The sequence below is a fragment of the Sapajus apella genome, unplaced genomic scaffold (assembly GCF_009761245.1).
Source record: "Sapajus apella isolate SASKATOON/1434 unplaced genomic scaffold, GSC_monkey_1.0 scaffold9, whole genome shotgun sequence".
NCBI classification, from domain to species: Eukaryota; Metazoa; Chordata; class Mammalia; order Primates; family Cebidae; genus Sapajus; species Sapajus apella.
This window is the reverse complement of record NW_022436949.1, coordinates 41,894,002-41,912,015: the sequence shown is the minus strand read 5'-3', so window position 1 is coordinate 41,912,015 and position 18,014 is coordinate 41,894,002. Positions and strand designations below refer to the sequence as shown.

Genomic DNA, 18,014 nt, shown 5'->3' with positions numbered 1-18,014 from the left:
TCTCAGTTCCTCCTCTTGTTCTCTCCCTAGCTTGCCTTAATGTTGTCTCTTCCCTGACCCAACACTGTCCCTGGGATTCACTAATAGTAAACTTCACCAGCTGTCTTCCATACCTCTGACTGTTTTCCAGGCCACTCTTCTCTCTGTCTTATTTGCAGGTTCCTTCTTTGGCCCTTGTTTCTAAGGGTTTTCCACTTTTTTCTTATTGTTCCCTCTATTCTCTCCCTCTCTCTCCAATATACCTTGGGATGCTTCACTTCGAATTAGCTTTTCTTCCCTCAAACCCACTTCCTTTTGTTCCCAATTTAGATCCATGCCAACTCCCAGCAGAAACCACCAGTCATTTTGACCTCCTTCCTGCAACTCCCTCTACAGCCTCATCTCTTAGCACTCCTCCTGTGCAGCCAGGCGGCCCATCTAACCACACCACAGTTCTCCCTCGAGCATGGCCCACAGCTTTGATATCCTTATACAATGGTGCCCTTCCTTTACATCGCTCTTAACCTTCAGATGTCCACTCAAGTGCCACATACTTTGTGAGGCTTTTCTTCATCTTCCTAAGAATACTCATTTCCTCCCCGATGTTCCCAAACCACTTTGTGTACGCCAGTGACGCAGCGTTTACCATCCCGGCACCTCTGGTACCTTTGAACAGTCCCACCCCACTTCATTTCTGTTTCTGTCTTCATTACTCCTTGAAGGAAGAGGCTGTCTTGCATTCCCCACGACGTCCTAGCTCACAGTGCGTCTCCAAAGACGTCCGCTTTGTTGAACTAATCCAACTGTCTGGTAAGGTTTATATAGAATCATCATTAGAAATAAGGCTTATATTAAGTCATTTTTGAGTCCTCTTGCACACTAATCATTCATTATGTAAGACCACAAAATAAAACTCGAGGTGATTAATATGACACTATTTTTTTCTTCCTAAAATAAGTGTTTTCACAAAATAAAACTCTTTAAAGTTCTCATCCACTGAAAGTTACCTGCACTGAACAAATAAAAGAGATTCTCTTGAGAACACCAGTTTCCCAAGTCAGCCAACTGCTTACTGTTGCTTTCTTGACTCCTCCTTTAAAAGTCCAAAATGACAAATTATCTCACAGGTCCCTGAGCAAATATTTCATTGCTTTCTGAAATGTCAGTGCTGTGTCTATTCCTACTTAGGTTTGCCTCGTTCTAAACCAACGGAAATATCTCTTCCTGCCAGCTGACATTTTGTTTTATAAAATTCTTTTTATCCTTTCTTATTTTCCAGAATATAATTTCTTTGATGAGCCTCTCCTTATTTCTAAACTTTGGGGAATTAAACTCTCTGTAATTTCATTATCCCATTGAAAGGCAGGAAGAAGCAGCTAAGCTCCAAAGAAGATGGCAATAAAAGTGAAAACTGGAGAAACCAGAGCCAAAGACATTTCCAAAGGTAATATTTACTAAATGGCATCAAATACTAACGTAATAAGAAAGTAGGTTAGCGATTAAAGACCTTATTATCTGACTTCAATGCTCATCAGAGCCCTGCAGGGTAAATGTCATTATCCTTGTTTAACAGATCAATAAATGGAAGTTCAGAGAGGTTTGGTGATTGCCCAAGGTCACCCAGATGATAAATGCAAGCCCCTGCCACATGCTGGAGCAACCTGAAACAATTTTCTGAGGTAAAAACTGAACAGTCTGAAGGTGCTCCCTCAGCTCATGACATGTGGTTCTTAGCCAGGCACCATTATTCCCATAAGACAATGTCAATCCTATACTCTGCCTGCATTTATGCCAGACACTGTGCTATAAGCTCTTAATATATTTTCTAATGTAATTACTGAATAAGCTATGAATAGCCAGTATGATTTATCAAGTTATTTAATGAGTGGTGAATGGGGCAGTAATATCCTTACAGAGAAGGAAACAAAACTCAGGATCTGAAGTCAAGAAATAAACCCAAAGTCTCAAAGTTAGGGGAGCTGATGAACCAATCCTGTTCCCCACAGAAAGCCCACGTCCTCAAAATCAACCCTGCTGCATTCTTTGACTGTCATGGTGGCCGACACTGCCCTAAGTCAGCAGGATCTTGCCTAAGAATATCACCAGAAACTCAGCTCTACCATTCGGAAACGTGGTGGCAATTTGGTGGTATACTGTTAGCCTTATAGGTGTTCTAAAACATATCCTTTGATCATGCCACCTAATCATACAGCTGCGTACCTTTCACTCTCTGAATTTCTCCTAGAAATGCCTTCCCACACTAAACCACATCTGAGTTTTCAGTATTCTCAGTGTTTCTTATTTGCACTGTAGGAAGCAGGAGGATGCCACGGTAAACCACCTAAGCTAGGAAATCAGACTGCTGAGTTTCAGTCCCAGGTCCGCCATTTACTAAAGGACTTGAGTGAGTCTGCCTTTATGTTGTGTCTCAGTTTACTCACCTATAGAACGGGGACAATTACTCTATCTTTTTCAAAGGGCTTCTATGACTCTTTACTGAATTAATACCTGTAAAGTGCTTAAAATTATCCCAACTACATGGTAAAACTCAACAGATATTAGCTAGATATTTTATAGATTGTTAGATGACTATATTGTGAGAAGAGAGAAAGACAATGAAAATCATGAAGGTGTAGCTTCCTTGAAGCTAAAGGGAGAGCATGTTTCAAAGTAGGAGAAATCACCTGCCTCAGACTCAAAAGTCACTGAAAAAGTGACCTTTGGGTTTGGCTAAAAGAAGGTCTTAAATGAGCTTTCAAAAAATGTTTCCTAACTCTGTGACTTATTTACCAAACAATGTCACATGTTTATGATTCCTTCCTATTTACTCAGAGAAAAATTTTTGGAAAATTAAATGCAATCCAAAATTTCATATGCTTTGACAGAAAAGCAGTATGATAAATTGCAGATCAAGATAAACTAATTGTGCTTAAGATGTTGGCCATGAGAGCTGGGAGTGCTTGGTATATACTGAAATATTGTTTCTATTATCAGGTTTTCATTATTTAAAATGCCTGCCATTCTTAGTCTTTTTTGAAAAAAAAATCTTTAACCTTTTTTTAGGGAAAACTCACCAGAATAGCATGGACATGAATTTTCATTGTATAAATTATCCCAATCAAAACTTGTATTAACCTCTGATGTCTTACTCCTACCCTAGTGCTGAATCTAGGGCTAATTAACACCTATTTAAGCATTCAGCTTTTGCCCTAGAGGCCAAGATAAATTTGTCCACAAGGCAAGAATATATTTGCCCAAAAGTAAATCTCAATGAGAAAATAATTACTTTTTTGTTATTTTATGTAGAATTTTGTTGTAAAACTATAGCAAAAAAATTTTAAAGAATGTAGAAAGAGGAAATAAAATCATGACACCACCTCTCTTAGGTAATCACTACTATTATTTAGGCTTTTAAGGCTTTTTCCATGCATATTTTTATAAAACTTTAATTATGGCATACATATAATGTTATATTGTATTTCTCAACACAACTATAAGCATTTGTCAAGTTGGTACATGGTCGTACATTATTGTAATACATGTGTGTTAACTGAACAATATATAACTGAATGATTAACTTAATCATTTCCATAGTGGTGAGCATTAATACTGCTTCTATCTGATCTTCATAATTTTAAATAACATTGTGATGTACACTTCATTGCAAATACACGTTTCTACATTTATATTATTCTCTTAGGTTTAATTTCCAAAGATAGAATTGGGGGTCTGCAAGCATAAATATTTATGTTGTTCTTGATACATATTCCCAAACTGTCTCTAAAAGTATTGCACAAATTTCACTGCCACCAATATTCTAGGTGAGTAATCAACATTACTAGATCCTGACTCTATGTTAAAAAGCTTTCCTATTATAATAGGCTAGAAAGAAAAAAATGCTTCCTTTATTACAGAGAATGGTTATTTCTCATGCTGATTTTACACTTTTCCTTTGTGAGTCATCTATTCATTATATTTATCTGTTCATCTATTAAAGCTGCTTTTTTATTGATTTGTAAGAGGCCATCTCTTTTACTTATAAAATCATTTAATACTAAGAGTAAGAATATTAGAGTGATTCTTGACATTTTACTGATATTACACTAAGCTGAATAGTGAAATCACCATCATTAATAGATGAAAATTAAAATATTATAGAAGCACTTCACCATTAAGTTCTGACATTAATTGAGGGACAATTTGGAGGCTTTAAAAGTCTTCACTTTTCCTGAAACTTACCTATCTGTTATAATTACAGTTATCTTTTGAAATTAAAAGCTTTATTTAAATACCGCATGCCAGCCAATTAAAGATTAATTAATTATCTTATTCCCTATCTCTCCCTTGACCTTTTAAAGCACTGTTGAAACAGTTCGATGAATGCAAGTAAAACTGATGAGTCTGCCACTCTAAAACTGATGCTTCCACTAAATCTCAAATTATGTGATATTACTTAATATTAACAATATTATTAATATTAACAATATTAACATTATTAATCACCTCATTTCACTGAAAAATCACTAAGTGCCAGATACTGTACTAAATGTTTTATACAAAATATCTCATTTTGATGCTATCTCACACCAGTTAGAATGGCAATCATTAAAAAACCAGGAGACAACAGATGCTGGAGAGGATGTGAAGGAAATGGCAATGCTTTTACACTGCTGGTGGGAGTGTAAATTAGTTCAACCATTGTGGAAGACAGTGTGGCAATTCCTCAAGTATCTAGAACTAGAAATACCATTTGACCCAGCAATCCCATTACTGGGTATATACCCAAAGGATTATAAATCATTCTACTATAAAGGCACATGTTACACGTATATTTATTGCAGCACTGTTCACAAAAGCAAAGACCTGGAACCAACCCAAATGCCCATCAAAGATAGACTGGATAAAGAAAATGTGGCACATATACACCATGGAATAATATGCAGCAATAAAAAAGGATGAGTTCATGTCCTTTGCAGGGACCTGGATAAAGTTGGAAACCATTATTCTCAGCCAACTAACACAAGAACAGAAAACCAAACACTGCATGTTCTCACTCATAAGTGGGAGTTGAACAATGAGAACATATAGACACAGGGAGGGGAACACCACACACTGGCACCAGTCGGGGGATGGGAGGCTAGGGGAGAGATGGCAGGGGGTGGGGGCATAGGGGAGGGATAGCATTAGGAGAAATACCTAATGTAGGTGACGGGGTGATGGATGCAGCAAACCACCCTGGCATGTGTACACCCATGTAACAAACTCGCACGTTCTGCACATGTACCCCAGAACTTAAAGTATAATAATAATTTTTAAAATCTCATTTTATTCTCACAACAAACCTCTCAGATAGGTATTAGCTTTCCCACATTACAACTGAGAAAACATGCATCTATAATGGCTAACCACCTGGGCAAAGCTAGCAACGGGACAGAATAAAAACCCAGGGCCTGTGTCCCTCATCGCTAAGCATCTGGCCTTGTATTAATGCACTGCATACTAATACTGATTTCAAGAAATTTAGAAAATGACATTTTAGCAAGTGGATTTAGTATATATTCTGACTGGAAATTCCTCAACTGATACCTCCATTAATAAAGGCTGACATCACTGATTACATTTTTGAAGTTTAGCCTATGTACTTTAATTTGAAACATAATTTTTCATACTGGTAGTTTTAACAGAAGAAATGACATTTAGGAAGATAATATAAAATTCTCAAGTTAAATACTTTGCTCACTTTTGTGATATTTGCATACAGAACTTGAGCTTGATTCAGATAAACTGTGTGTCCTGGAAATTAATCCAATGGTCACATCTAACCATTTTCAAAGGAGCAACAATCTAACCTTTCATATAGCGAGGATGGAATGGGGCAGAATAAGTAAAAGAAGCCTGGCACAGAGGGAGAAGAGACACCAAGGTGTCATTCCCTATAGCAGCTGCATAATTCTTCCCCCAGAAAATATCCCCAGCATTGCACAAATTTAACAGGCTGTTTCTCATATTCAGTTATCTGCACTCTGATTCCTGTGGACTGAGCTCGTGCTTCTGAACTCTACATCACTCTCTTGTGCGCTCTAATCAGTAACAACTCAATGCCTGTAATGAGGGCTCACAGATTCAAGGCAGCATCCTAGGCCACTGTGGGGAATGTTAAGATGGACAAGACACACACGCTGCCTTCAAGGGCTTTACAATTTAGGGGTTGGAGGTGTAGGCATGTGTGTCCACATGCTCAGGTGTGCACCTGGGAGTTCAAATAAAGGTGAGAGAGCATCTAAATGAAGGAACTGGTGAAAGCTCTGGTAGGAGATGGTATTTCAGGTGACACTGAAGAGTGGCTGCTAATGTAATAGGTGCGAAGGGGAAACGGGGAGGCATTTCAATGAATGCAACCAGCATGCATTAAACTAAGGATACAGAAAAGTGTACAGCTTTTCTGGAAAATCATAAGCAGCTGGGCTACATTAGAGCACAGAATTTGTGTATGATAATTGTGAGAACTAAGACTGGATAAAAAGAAAAGAGTCAAGTCATGGATGACCTTGACTGCCAAAGAAAGAAGTAAGCTTTAGAAATTTCATTCAGAGAAGCCATTGGAGGTTTTAGAGAAAGGGAACAATAAGATCAGAAATGCACCTTAGAAATGGAATGGATTGCATAGGGAATCGTATAGAAGCATATAAAACAGACTACTGATAGGAAGTATTTAAAAAAAGAGGAAAGGGGCCAATTGGAAATACACTTTAATATCTCAACTAGAAACAGTCTCAAGTAGGGAGTGGCAATAATAGCAAAGGGGACATTTGAGAAATGTTGTATCCCAGAAAATCTCAATAATGTGTGACTCCCTGGGTACAGGGGAAAAGGAAGATTCAACATTACTTTATATCTTGAGACACAGAAAAGAAAATATTCATGAGCAGATTCTTTTCAACACAAATTATTGGATAAATTTGAAATACGGGGATCACTATGGGGTGATTTGTGTCCCCCACCCCAAAAAATGTGTTGAAGTCTTCACCTCTAGTATCTCGGAATGCAACCTTACTTAGAAATAAGGTGGATTTGCAGATGTCAATAGTTAAAACAAGGTTATGCTGAATTAGGCCTTTAATCCACTATGAGAGGTATCCTCATAAGAAGAGAGAGGCACCCAGGGGAGAGGGTGCCATATGGAGACACAGAAAAACAGTCAACTATAATCTCTTCACCAGAGGATAACCACTATTGACAATGCATTTATCCATTTAGACATCATGGTATGATTTTTCTTTTTTAATGGAACTTGTATTGCTTGTACTATTTTTGTATCCAGATAGTCTTTTTTTTTTTTTTTTTTAAGACACAGTCTTGCTCTGTCACCCGGGCTGGAGTGCAGTGGTACAATCTCAGCTCACTGCAACCTCTGCCTCCCAGGTTCAAGTGATTCTCCAGCCTCAGCTTCCCAAGTAGCTATGATTACAGGTGTACGTTACCACCCCCAGCTAATTTTTGTATTTTTAGTAGGGTTGGGGTTTCACCATGTTCGCCAGGCTGATCTCAAACTCCTGACCTCAGGTGATCTGCCCACCTTGGGCTCCCAAAGTGCTGGGATTATAGGCATAAGCCACCATGCCCAGCCTGTATCCAGGAAGTCTTTATTTAGTGGACTGGGTACCATTATGTCACATGGATGTCCCACAACCAATTTCCTATTGATGGGCCTATGAAGCATCTCCTTAGAAATGTCTTCAAACAACCTACATGACAAAAGGAAAAGTAATAGATTTGCTGTCCGCATGTCCTCACTCAAGTTCCCCCTAATAATATAGACATGTTTTTTCACATTATATATTATGTTATACATTATATGCAGGAATGTAGTTTAGTGTATTTAGATCTTTTACTTAGGTTCTTTATCAAAAACTTTCTTCATATTCAAAATACAGCATATAATCAGAGTGCCCAAGAGGGTCCTTCATGGACATCTATTCTAGGGTAACCCAGGAACCAGAAAATTGAGGCATCCTGCTCAAAGTCACAGGGGACCCACTGGGACAGGAATCCAGTCTCATTTCCAATGCCATTATTGCTTGATGTGCTGTCATAAAAATGATATAAGAACCATTTTAAAAATAGGTGTAGATCTTCCTCTTGAGCTCTGTGGTAAAATGTAGACCTTAACTGGAAATCTATCTCTGTTTAACTATTTTTTAAAACTGTAAACATTCTATCAATATTCTACTGATAGTGAAAAGAGACAGACAAATTCCTAGGCAGACAGGGACAGGTCTCTGGTGAAGCCCAACCTTCAAACCAAAGACATTCTAAAGCCTGAAAACCAAGCTGCCAGTTTCCAGTAGAGTCCACTACCAGAGTGAGAACTTCGATCCCTGTCTTACCCACTCTCTTTCAGTTGGTTCCTTCTGGATGATGCCTTTTAAGCAATCGAATGGTGCTTTTTCCAAGATCACCCGTGGACCAATTAGTACACACTCCCCCATTCTAAGCCCATAAAAAGCCCAGACTCAGCCTCACAGAGGGCTACCCACTTTCAGGGTTCCCTCTTGCCACTGAGAGCTTTCCTGCATCACTCAATAAAATTCTTCTCTACCTTATTCTCAGTGTCCCCACACCTTATTTCTCTTGTTGCAGGACAAGAACCTGTAACTCGCCAAGCTGCAGACGGCAGGAACAAAAGAGTTGTAACACTACTGTTTGCCAAGCTGCGGGTAGCAGGAACAAAAGAGCTGTAACCCACTCATTCACTGAGCTGCAGATGGTAGGAATAAAAGAGTTGTAACCCTTCCTCCCGCTCACCAGACTATGGGAACGAAGAAGCCATAATACTAACACTAGCAATTTCACTGCAAGTAAAACTGGTTGTCTTCACATAACTAATTGTCTTCAGATAACATCTTATTCCCTATAGAATTAATTGAGCCAACCTCAGATATCTTAAGAAAAAATATATATTAAATTCCAAATACAGTCATTATTCAGTTGCTAATAAATGACTGTTGTAGTTCTTCATTCCAGGTTCTTCAAATCCTTTGGTTGTAAAATAGAAAGCTGTGCCTTATATTTCTATCATGGACATAAAATTTTCAACTGCCATTATAGGAGACGATTGTGTAAATTTTTTTAACTATGAATAATATTTTCTTTAATTGATCCAAATAAAATGTTTACTTTTTAAAACTAAGCGAGTAGTGCATCATGAATTTATCTTTTGGTTTACTCTCCTCTAACGCCCTGAGTCACTGGCAGCTTTGGGACAAACAACTTGGCTTTTCTCACTTGAGAGAAATCTATACTTCTTATTGTGAATGCTTGTCACTTTAATATGAGGTAAACATTTTCTCCCAAAACAGGAAATGGGAGGTCACACTATTATGGCTATAAAGAAAAATGAAAAATGCTACAAAAATGAAGGCATTAAAAAAATGATCATGAGCTACTCTCATAATAAAAAATAAACTTTCATTTTGTGTCCTTTGACACACAGCATAATGAAGCAGGCATGAACAGCTCAGAGTGATCTAAAAATCACCAAGTATAGTTTTCTACTGTATCAAAAAGGTGTTATTTTTAGCACCTGAAAGCCCGAATCATCAATAATTGGCATTTTAATGTGAAAGTCATCAAGACCTGTTTATTTAAATGATCTTTGATCAATTCCCTGCCAAGTCTAATTTGTTTCCCTGTCCTTCAGCCACATGGTTTCCTATTCCATTTTCTAAATGAGAGACTATATTTTACTATGAAGGCAAAATTTTCTTTAAAGACAACTGAATTTTGTTTTTAGTTTAGAACCAATCCTCTTTTCCTTTGCATCTAATAAAGAGGATGTGTTTTCTCAGTCTTGTTTTCTTCTCACACATACATAAAGAATATTCTGTCCCTTAGTGTATTTTACCTTCCAGTCACCATATATTTCCTGGTTTCATCTTTTTATGCCATCATTGATATGCCTTATTTCTGGTTTAATACTTACTCTAATTCCTAATCTTCACTCTTGGGCATTTTAAATGTGCAGCTCTGTGTAGCTACCTGGGTTTCATCCTGTTCTCTTCAATCTTGCCATCCTTATAAATATTGTTGCTTTAAGAAATAATCTAATTTTCATGGTCCTTCCACTTGCATGACATTTTCCAATAATATATTTAAATTATTACACTTGACTCTCCTGAAATTCGTTTTCTTTAGGTTGCTTTTCCACTTCTTTAGTAGTCTTTGTGTAAACATCAATCTTTAAGTGCATTTTCTTTATTAACTTACATGTTCACTTAAGAAATAGCTCTAGTCTGAAGGTCAAAAGTCAGAAGTAGCTAAATACTAGCACAATCTCACCTCCCTTTTTGCTCTGTCTCTATTTTTTGTCTCTCTCCACAGACCCTACTCACTGGTATTTCTGCCTGACCATGTTCAGGATATACTCTCCCACCTTTGAATTAATAGACTGTGATATATAATCTTTCATTACATGTACAGTTTTGTCCAATATGCACTTAACAGTAAGTCCTCAATGTCATCAGTAGATTCTTGGTAACTGTGACTTTAAGCAAAATGCTGTGTAACAAAACCAATTTTACTATAGGCTAGTTATTATATAAACAAGAGTTAAGTTGCTATGGTATGTTTATGGTCACAAAAACATCACCAAACATCTAAATAAAGAACCGAAACACTTCTAATATTAAACACTGAATGTGAGCTATATATACATTTAAGAAAGATTAATACAGACAAGGAAGACAATTATTTATCCAATTTTTGGTGGATGAGTGAGTGACAACAGTCACAGTGGTGGTGGCTGAAATCAGTGAACAAATGTTTGCAGTTTGACAATTGTCAGGAACACCTCCTACCACCACACAGTTCAAAGACAATCAATAACACACATATGTAGGCTCGCCGAGTGCTTTCATACTGCGTTGTTTATTTGTATAATTATTGTATGTTATAAATTTTTGTTTTACAATCATTTGTATTCATTCATTCATTCATTTTCCAAATTGCTTATTCCAGTTAAGGGTGGCAGATGGCAAGAGTCTCTCCTCACAGCTCTGGGGGCAAGGTGGGAACCAGCCCTGGACATGCACCATCTTATCCCATCACAGGGTGCACTCACACTCACTCAGACTGAGACTGTGCAGACATGCCCATTCACTCAATGGGCACAGCTTTGGGCTGTGGAGGGAAACCAGAGTACTTGGAGAAAACTCATGTAGCCAGGGGTTGGGTAACATGCAAATGTGCAAACTCCAAGAAGACAATGGCCCCAGCCAGGAATCAATTTACTTTTTCTCTACAATGTTATAATGAAAAAATACTGAATGAAACAACTTATTGCAGGACCTGCTGTAGAATAATAATTAGTGAGTCTTCAGATTCATTATGACTTCTTATCGTGACAACTAAAACCTGGGAACCTCTGTAAGAGACAATTAATAAGCTGGTCAAAGAGCAAGTTAGCTGTGATTTGAGTGATTTGGGGTAACCTGAAAAATACAGGATAAAATGGGAAAAACACGCAGCCTTAATTTATTAATGAAAGTGCATTTATTATGAATGACACTCACTACAATGATTAATAATTAAGCTAATCCTTTATTATGTGCTCTGCTGATCACGATCAAAAATGACAAAACATGTTTGCTTTGTTTTCAATTAAAATGTGTGGAAGTACAGAAATTTGAGAAAATGAAAGTCTGACTTTTAAAAGGTCCTTCAACCATACTTAATTGCTTTGTTGACTTTTCTTCATCTTTATGCATCTCAATTCCTTATCTGGAAAGTACAATAAATGTTCCTCTGTTGTTGACAATAGATGGTATAACAACCTTCTTTTGCAGCTGAATTCTCCAAGTCAATACTACCTTCCGTCTGATCCGTGGTTCAACTCCATTTGACAGTTCAACACTAGCTAATACAATTGTTTCATTATTAAATGTACTAACCCCTGTGTTCTCTGAATGTCTTTAAATAAATAACATTAAATAAACCATAAAACACTTGATAAACAATTTTTCCAGAGATGTATTCTCAAAGTGACTATACCTGAGTATGAATTGATTTAAAAAACTGCTTTTGTTCCAGGCTCACATAAGAGTCCCAGGAAACAGGGTCAGGCAGGAATGAGAAGAGGCATCATCTTTATGACATGATTGATAACTATCTTGAATAAATACAAATACCTATTAGGAACCACCCATCAGAAGTTTCTGTTTAATTTCTTTTAACATCAGGGATTTCTAATATATTTAAATATTATTTTTAAAAATAATTTTATTTATAAGCAATTTCAAGATCACATCTAGTCCATAAAGTACATAAGATGAGGTCTTTTAATACATGACTATTTGATAGTGAACACAACCTGAAAAAGAACTTGCATCTCTAGGCTTTCCACTTTTAACCCTCTCAGCATTAAGGTTTATCTGCTAATTCTGATGGAAATCACCTACACATTGAATAAAAGTGGCAAGTGTTTTTCTATGAGCTGGGATTGTCAGCGTCATAAAATTATGTTAGTAATGAGTTATTACATTTATGCATCAAAACTTTGGAAACTGAGGAATTGGCTTTTGATATTAAATATGTTCTAGTAAACTATAAAACACACTCAGGTGAAAATTATAAATATGTTCTATTAGATTTTTAACATAAATAATTAATTCTCATAACTGCCAAACAGATATTTCACCCTCCTTGAACTGATGAAGAAATACGTCTTGCCAAAGTCATATGGTTAAGCAAGAACAAAGGTAGAATTTGGACCCCACTGTGACTGATTTCAAAGCTTTTCACTATATCATGCTGCCTTTATTTTCAATTAAGTTTAGGATTCCCCCAAGTTAATGAGAAACACACATACCATAAATTAAAATCAACAGTACATTGAAAGCCTGATTTTAACTAACAGCTTTTGGGCAAAACATTTTCCTAATGTTAATAAGAAAAACATTGACTCATCTAACTTGCTTCTTCCATTGCTCCCCCTCTATCATCCAACCCCATTAGGATGCTGCAGAGCTCTGATATGAACAGAAGGTAGACAGTAGCCAGAGAAAGAAGAGAAACAGAGGGCCTGAATGATCTACAAACTGTGTAACCAGCACCCAGACAATCAAGAGTGAACTTAATTAAATGGTTTGTTTAAAGTGTGTCTAGAAAGGGAAAATAACTCATTTTTAATTAGAACATTCTATTTTCTTTTTTTGGCAAATGGTAATCATTTTAAAAATAAAAATCATCTCAAGTACTTAAATCATAGTATTATTTTTAGATATCTCTGCATTATAAATAATTTAGAATTTCAATTATAATCATTTGCAATAAACTACTTACAAATATTTAAGGTTCTTCTTGAAACTACCTTGTCTGCTTAAAATATATATATTTATATAAACATATATTTTTGTCTGCTTAAGAAAATTATATTTATATATTAGTATATTATGTTTATATATTTTTAACAGACAAGGTAGTTTCAAGAATATATATCAGATAATCTGCCTAAATACAAAATGGTTAAGAGACATTTCTGTATCACTATTTTTACTCAAAGTTTTGTTTTGATCTGTCAAAAAGTTTTGGGGAGCTCCATGGATTTTGAGAGCTCATTATCTTATTTCATAGTGATATTAGCTTCATTATGCAATGATAGTAAGGCATTTGATGGCTGCTATCAATAGGATCTGTGTTCATCCACAGAGACATTTCAAATGAAGTGAAAAACATTTGCCGATTACATTATGTTATGATAGTGAATGATTTTAAAAGATGTCAAGTTCTGCTTAAGGAGTTTCATATGAAATAGCATTTACATTAGAGGAAGGTTTGGGGGAGGTAAAGATGTAAGTCATCAGAATTTCATTTATTTTTAAATACAATTAAGCTCTCGGAAAGCACCAGCACTTTAACTCTGAAGTATCTTTTTTTTAAAGACATTACTAAAATATCATATTACTATTTCCTTATTTTTAAATACATCCCTGAAGAAATCAGTTCACTTTAATAAGTGGAAGGATTTATGAAGAAAAATAGGCTATAAGCACACAAGAAGGATAAAATATTTAATTGAACTAATTATACTTTCATGATACATCGTTTCTGACATATATGTTTACCACATATCTAAACTTCTATAATAATACTATGGTAAGAGATGTTCACGTGTATCATAACTACCCATAGCCACAGCTCACACACCATTTTGCCACAGGAAAATTAGAGTACAATATACACTCTTTCAATCATACAAAGTACAATGCAGGTACTTGTGAACATTATATTAATATTGTATTGAATATAATAGCATCCATTACACTTTGATTGCGAGTTGAGATACTTGCCTTAGGAGTCACTGACTCGGTACTAGATTCTTTTCAGTTTTATTTTAACTTCACTAATCTTGGATCTTGGATGCAAGATAATTAAATGTTACGTCTTTGGAGAAAGTGTTTTCCCGGACAATGACCCCTCCAAAAAATACAAAAGGACAATGCCACTGAAAATAAGTGAGAAAAAATTTATAATTATCTTCAAATATTTTTACAGAATACATTATTTCATTAACAATGACCCAAACTCTAATTTTAATGGAAATTGATAACAATATTGATTGATGCTGTCATATTCATTTCTTTTTAGTATACTAACGGATGAAAATAGGCACTGAAAATACTCATTTCTTCAGGTTCAAAATACAGTTGATCCTTGATTAGCTCTTGAATTTCTCTATGATGCAAATCTTGAAACCATCCATCTCCCTCTGCCACCTTTTTTTATTTTATTTTTATTTATTTATTTATTTATTTGCCATGACCACAGTTACACTCATGATTTCCTTGATTGGCTCTTTCATAAATCTGGTGAAGTCATGCATATCTGGACATAGTTTTTTCCAGCAGGAATTTAGTGTTTCCAGGCTTGATGTCATTCACAACTTTATAACAATGATGGCATTTTCAAAAATGTCACCCTTCTAGACTTTCATGATGTTTTCTCTATCAGGGTTCTCTTCCATAGTGTTAACAATTCTTTCCATAGAGTACTGTGTGTAATGGGCCTTAAAGGTCCTTATGGCCTCCCTGATCTAAAGGCTGAATTCAAGACACTGAGTTTGGGAGCAAGTCAACCACTTTGAAGCCTTCAGTGTTGAACTTATGCGTTATGGGTAGCCAGGAGCACTGCCCAATATCAAAAGTACTTTAAAAGACAGTCAGTCACTAGGCCAGAAATGGTAGCTCACATCTTAATCCCAACACTTTGGGAGGCTGAGGCAGATGGATCACTTGAGGCCAGGAGTTCAAGACCACCCTCTGCAAAAACTAAAAAAAATTAGCTTGGCATGATGGGGCACACCTGTAATCGCAGCTACTTGGGAAGCTGAAGTGGGAGGATCCACTTAAACCCAGGAGTTTGAGGATGCAGTGAGCCATGATCATGCCACTGCACTCCAGCCTGTGCAATAGGGTAACAGAGCAAGACCCTGTTTATTAAAAGAAAAAAAAGTCCTTTACTGGCAAGATACTTCCCGACTTTAGGAACAAAGTGTCTTTGGAACCAATCCTGAAATAAAGTTCTTATTGTCCAGGCATTCTTGTTGTGCAACCAAAAGACTGCAATCTGGTGTTAATCTTTTCCCTTCAAGGCTCTGAGCTTAGCAGCTTCATAGATAAATTCAGTCCTCATCATAAACTCAGTTGCATCTGCATGGAACAGTAGAGTTTGCCTGTCTTTTCCTGCCTTAAATCCTGGTATTCCCTTCTCTTCCTTACTAATAAATACTTCTGTGGCATTCTTTTGTCCAGAATAGGACATTTTTGTCTCCATAAAACCCTGTTCTCACAGATATCCTTTCTCCTTGATGATTTTCTTGCTGGCATCTGGGAACTTGGTCAGGAAAAGCTGCTTCTCCTGTTAAAAACGCTGACATTTTTTATTAAGCCAACCCTCTTTCTAAAATTATTAAACCATCCTTTGCTGATAGTAAATCTTCACCTTTAGATCCTTCACCTTCCTTTTGCTTTAAGTTGTCATGTAATGATCTCAATTTTTCTTCAGTCATAGTAGTCTGTAGGTATGCCTTTCTTATGGTAAGCCTGCACCACATAAAAGCTGCATTTTTGATATTAAATAAAAAGTATTTTGCAAAAAGTACAAGATTTTCTCACCTTCTGGTTTAACTGCAGCAATGGCTTCACAAATTTCTTTACTTTTTTTTTTTTTTTTTACAATGGTCCTTATGCAAAATTCATTTATCTTAAAACGGCAGGCAACCACATCTGCAGACCTCAGTCAATGGTACGTATCAAGCAATTAAACTTTTTCTTATAATGTCATGACTTCTCTCTGCTTCTTGGGAGCACTTCCAGCATCACTAGTGCCATTACATTTGGGTCCCATGGTATTAGTCAAGGTCTACAGTGTTGCACTACATACAATGAAAAATACTCCAGAACCAAGAGAGATCACTTTTTACTGAAATAAGCAATTTACCAGAGCGATAAACAGCTCTCCAGTAAACTGAATTAGTGTCACATGACGTTTTAAGCATATACAACACTTGAGCTCATTCGACAGCAACAGAAGGTGCTATTATTGCAGTAATACAATATATACTACAGTTAATTTCATGCAGTTATGATTTAATACTACATCTTTGTTTACATGTGTGGCAACATGTATGGTATGTGTTTGTTTGCATACGTTTTGATATATTTTAACTTTTTATAGATCTGTGTATATTTCATGGTAGCATATAATAAAATAGACTGGTGTCTATGTATATTTTATATATTCATCACCTATCTAAATTTTTCTTAGTTTTTTGATATTTCCAGGCTATATGGTTCATCTGCAAGTTTTTTCAGATTGTCCCACATCTCTAAAAACTTTCCAATATATTTATTTTTTTAATCTGCATATAATTAGACCCATGTAGTTCAAACCCATGTTATTTAAGGGTTGACTGTGGATACTGGGTTTTAGGCCCAAGTACTGCACCCAAATAATGCACTAAACTTTATGTGTCTTGAGAACAAAGATACCACTCTTTGCTTTTTTTTTTCTTTCCTAGAGGCCTACTAACACAAGACAGGCAATTACTACTTTGTTGAAGTAAGTAAAACTAAGTATATATACTTTGTAATCATTGTTTATGTTTCATACATTGTAGTCCTATGCAAAACTCATGAAGAAAAATTACTCTTCACCTCTTCACAAAGTACACTTCACTGTGAATTATAATTTTATAAGAATTGTAATTTCCTTATATATAACAAATTAACTTACACATGGATTTTTTTTTATGAATCTTACAGTATTTCAGGAAAAGAGTTTCATTCCCAACTGACAACAGGGAAGATCAGCTCATCCTTAATTCATTAAATGCCATTTTTTACCCGCTTACATTTGTCAAATTATAGGATTCATTTTAACAGGGATGTAGAGTTATAGCTTTAGCTCTTTTTGTTCTAATCCTTTTTTCGTGTATTCTTTCCTTTGATTTGTGACCTTCATTACCAAGAGAGCTCACATAATGCGTTCAGTTCAGTTCCAGGAGGCTAAGCAGTCAGATACTGTAGGAATTATTTCACATTCCACAGTTATTAACATGATTACTCAGAAAAATTATATTAATATCCAAAGCACTCCAGCACTTCCAGAAAAAAACAGTGCTTCTTTATCACAACTTTTCCCTTGGCTTAGAGAATACATCCTTAACTATTTACAGTTGAAATCTTCAAATGAAAATTCCCCAGCCAAGTGGAATTACATTATAAAATGTTTGCTGTATACTTAAGGTTGCCTAATTCACAGCTTGCTTTACTTTTTTCCTGATTATAAAATAATGTATTCTGATTTTACTAAATTTGGAAAATATAAAATAGTATAAATTAAATAAAATCACCCATAATCACGCATACCCATAAATAACCATATTTCAATGTTTCCTTCATTTTTTTCTATACATGTTAATGGCATTTTGTGTGTGCCAATTTAAAATCAGTCGGTATTTATAATTTTATATCATTTTT

General features: G+C 35.9%; 1 protein-coding gene and 1 long non-coding RNA gene across 3 annotated transcripts in view; one reads left to right on the top strand and one right to left on the bottom strand.

Annotated features, from left to right (window-relative positions):
- Positions 1-18,014, bottom strand: part of HS6ST3 (heparan sulfate 6-O-sulfotransferase 3) — a 727,472-nt gene that overhangs the window by 661,622 nt on the left and 47,836 nt on the right. The gene's annotated exons all lie outside the window — the stretch shown is intronic.
- On the top strand, positions 118-12,211 carry LOC116551182. 2 transcript variants are annotated; one of them, XR_004268755.1, is made up of 3 exons: positions 118-1,423; positions 3,680-3,800; positions 11,823-12,211. It is a non-coding gene; the product is annotated as an uncharacterized LOC116551182 (long non-coding RNA). The 2 variants fall into 2 exon arrangements; XR_004268754.1 differs by lacking the exon at positions 11,823-12,211 and adding an exon at positions 8,620-10,428.